Source organism: Triticum dicoccoides, chromosome 6B, assembly GCF_002162155.2.
Source record: "Triticum dicoccoides isolate Atlit2015 ecotype Zavitan chromosome 6B, WEW_v2.0, whole genome shotgun sequence".
NCBI lineage: Eukaryota > Viridiplantae > Streptophyta > Magnoliopsida > Poales > Poaceae > Triticum > Triticum dicoccoides.
Window position 1 is genome coordinate 577,389,235 of NC_041391.1, and position 4,236 is coordinate 577,393,470.

Consider the following 4,236-nt stretch of genomic DNA (forward strand, 5'->3'; position numbering starts at 1 on the left):
TGAATTATGTAAAGTATGTTGGATTAAAGTTCATTAAGTGGGGGTCTATCTTTGTGCAATCGCCCGTTTCAGTAAAGTCCTTCGTGTTTGAACACGAAAGCACCGGGCATGCTATATTAAAGTTTGTCATGCGGGGATCTATCCTTATGTATATTATGTGATTTAGTTTGCACAAACAGTTTCTATGGAAAATGAATATTTTTTGGTAAAATAAATAAAATGTTAGTGACATCATGATATGAACAACAACAAGCATAAGTAGATTTTTTGCAGAAAGGAACATCAAAGGTTCAATTTGAGTTGCACTTGTACTGAAATAAGTACCACAACTAACTTTACGCATCCGGATAACATTTCCGAGTTTACATATTCACTACTGGGCCACAACATAAACCTAATTTTCGACAACAAAAGAAAGCCAACAACACCAATTTCATCTTTCAAAACAGCACAACAAAAGAAAGCCTACAACATCTTTCGTAACACCAATTTCATCTTCCGACAACAAAATGAACATTCTTATCGAGCACGAAATTCACTCATGGCCTGCAAGGCCACACTTTGTACACCTTGGGGCTTTCCTTTGTGTCTTTGGTACATCTCCCTTTGAGGGGTATTAGGATGCGATGTGGCCCTTACCTCTGCAAATAGAACAAAACTTTGATCTTGGCTTGCTGGCATTATCATAACCTAGCTTTTCTCTTATGTTCATTGGCCTGCTTCGATCCCTCTTGCGCGGTACTACATTCATTGAGCTTGATAGAATAGTTGCTCCTGGTATGACATGCATATCTTGGTCATGCAGCTCAGTTGTGGCCTGATCTTGTAACCCAAGCCACCATGCAACCATCAGCTGCCGATAAGTTTCCTTTAACAATTTCTACACATACGATTTCATGAGTCAAAGACCCTACATATTTCAGAGTTGTTAACAATAATGAAAAGAAAAATTATTCTAGAAAATATTGTCAGAATGTGCATATCACTCTGATGTGGGTTCAGATTAGTACTTGCTTTGCACACAACAAAGAAAAATTGCTCCAAATAATATCAATTTTCTCCAAAGAATAAACCTTTTAGCAGAAATTACTGATCTTTGAAAATTGTATTGCTTTACATGTCAATTATGAAAATTAGTAACCGACAAATGCCTAGTTGAATGATTCCTGCGCACAATTAGAAATTTGAATAATGTACTGTTTGCCATCCTCGACAACCCCATACTGTGTACAATTACTGTTTATGATCACCGATAAGTGACATATTTTGTAACATCATGGGCACATGCTATACAAATTCGTTTGTTGCTGCCAGTGGTCTTGAAATCTATCCAACTACTCCGCAATGACAACAATCTACTCCAAAGAATCAAACTTTTGACAGCAATAACTGATCAATATATCAAATTTCCTTGCTGTGGATGTCGATGTCCATGGTAAATTTCAATTGACAGTGCTGAATTCCTCCACAATTGATGTTTACTGTACAAGTCAATGCCCATTATAATTTCCAACTGAGAAAGCTTATAAAATCCGGGTCCAGACTACTATTTTACTCAAAGCACATGCCCAGTTCAATCATTTTACAGACAACTAGGTGTGCGACAGAGAGATAGTACCTTCCCAGCCACAGAGTTGGAAGGCCAGAAGTCTGGCATGGCCTCTGGAACTTCAGCCAAAGAATAGGTTGTAGAAGTCGTAAGCATCGGCCAAAGAATCAAATTCCTGACTGATCTCTGGCTTGACGACGAACTCTGACTTCTTATCTGCGTAATTTCTCACGGCCTTTTCCAAAGCACTTCTCCTTCTCGATAATGTGGCACGGCTGTCATGAATTTTGCCAAGTCGGACCCTACGTATATTGGAGATGTCAGCCGCAAAAGAAATGAAAACAAATATGACAAGTACAATCAGAATATGCCCATTCTGATGACTTGGGATCATAAGTGTTTGATTTGCATTGTAAAAAACACAATGATGAATTTAGAAAAATGAGGTTGGGTATCCTCATGTGTACATGTCAAATATAGTTATTGAATCCAAGTGCTCCAAAAGATTTAACCGTGTAGCATCAAAAGTTTCGTCTCTCTTAAATATGTCCTACTGTACATGCCAATGCCCAACCCAATTTTTTCAGCACTATGGACCAAAAAGGACAGCAAAAAACTGTCTATATAAATTACTGTAACCACATGCCCAGTTGCATGATTCTTTGACACATGGATGAGAAATTTGGGCAAGTGTACTGTCTCTGATAACTGATACTAAAATGGATGACTTGTGACGTCATCCCACTACTTTGCAAATAGCCTATATCTGCTCCAATAGTTGAACTTTTGACATCAATCAACTGAACACGATCAATCTATTATTAATGTATATGTCAATGCCCGTGATGAAGTCCGAACTTTTGACAAGCTTGCCTACTTCCCCTCTTCAGCTATATTTGACATGTTCTTCCACAGGCCTAGATGTTAACATTCATCAATAAAAAAACTAGAAACTAGAAACTGAAGATTCAGCATGCTAGTACCTTTGAGTCCACGGAACTGGAGTGGGATGCAATTCAGGCGAGGTCTCTTTGTTGTCGTCAATATATGGGACGTTGGAGAAATCTGGCATGGCATGAGGAGGAGGAGTTCCTGAATCTGTGGCACCATATTTCTCTCCATCTTGGCTTGATGAAGGAGAATGGTTCTGGAAATTAGGATGGATGCGCTCTTCGTGCTCCTCCTCCTCCTCCTCCTCCCCCTCTAGCAATCCCAGATCTGGGACGCCCTCTATTGCAACCGGATGGGAACAGAATCTGCCACAGGCAATGGCAAGATGAAGATTTTTGCCGGAGAAAACGCAAGAACGAAAAAGAGGATCCACAAGACGAGGAGGTACCTGAAGAGGAGATCCGTGAATGAATCTGCACTGAGATTCATCGTTGAATCGTGAAGCAACCTAGGGATCCAGGCGCGTGGATGTGGAGGGCGTGGTTCCTCCGCTCGATGCAGCCGCGTCTGCCTGATTCGAATTGTGGATGGGGATGGTCGGGGGATCCTGGTCACGGGGTAGTGGATGGGGGGTAGGCGAGTACAGGCTACGCATCGAGCGTAGGTAGGATGCCAGATACGATAGGACCTGTATTCGCTCCGTATGCGCTGAGAAAAATTGAAATAGGCAAGATCGGGTGGGTCCATGTGGGGCCTGCGGCGCTGATCCACAAGACGAGGGGACGGTGTTGATACGAGTTGCGCGTCTAACTAGTTAGTAATAGCCATATTTGTGGTTTGAGTGTGGATCGTTGTTGGGTCAAAGTGTTGTTGGGCTATTTGTTTCCTTTGGCCCAGCTCTCTATATACATTTTTTGAGGGAATGGCCCATCTCTATGTATAGGTCTATGTGCTCGTACAAAATTCCAGGGTGGGCCGCAGTCCACCCTGGACACCCTGTAGCTCCGCCCCTGGCCAAGTGTAGCGGCTGTACAAGAATAAAAAATGAACGGTTCGTGTAGGTAGCTGCTCACGAATCAGTTTTCCCTACCCTAGCCGCCGCCATGAGCCACGTGACTAGGGAGGCGATCTTCTTCCATCGGTCTCCATCGGGGAGGGCGCTAGCTCCCTCTCCCTACGGTTGCTGCTCCGGCGACAGGAGGGAGAGGGACCCCTTTCCTCCCCTCTGTAGTTATGGTTTGGATTTGTAGGTCGTGGTGCGTGTCCGCACGAATAAATCTACCTCGACTCTACTTCCACATCGACGGTGTCCTTCATGATGGTGTCTCGGACTTGCTGGCATCCTGTGTTTGTCGATCCTTCAGATCGGCAGCGTTAGGGTTCATGGATGGTGTCGGCGGCGACTCCATCAGGTGTGTCTCTCTTTCTGCTCTGTTCCCGTTGCTATGGCGTTGTCTCCGACGTTATGGTGGAGCATGGAGGTTTTGTCCAATAGTACGTGTAGATGCTTGTCTACGCAAGTGATAGCTGAAAGATGATAAAAAGCTTAACACCTTTTATTTAACTTTTTCACTATTCTGAAATAACAAAAAGATCCAAATCTAAAATGCAAAGGTCGTCTTATTCAAAACCTCATGGTGCATCTTGTGCTAGGTTTGTGGTTGGAGGCTGACAGTTCTGGTTTCCTCATCCGACGTCGTAGTCGTGCGGGAGTATCAGTTTCAGAGTTCGATGGCGTGTCCGGGGACATATTACCCCGGTCTGATTCTTTCAACGACAATGGTTTTGCTTCAGCC

General features: G+C 43.3%; 1 long non-coding RNA gene across 1 annotated transcript; it reads right to left on the reverse strand.

Annotated features, from left to right (window-relative positions):
* Positions 1 to 329: 329 nt before the first annotated feature.
* Positions 330 to 2,734, reverse strand: LOC119320295. The gene is made up of 3 exons (XR_005154902.1): positions 2,533 to 2,734; positions 1,619 to 1,851; positions 330 to 880 (listed from the first exon to the last, which is right to left on the reverse strand). It is a non-coding gene; the product is annotated as an uncharacterized LOC119320295 (long non-coding RNA).
* Positions 2,735 to 4,236: the final 1,502 nt, after the last annotated feature.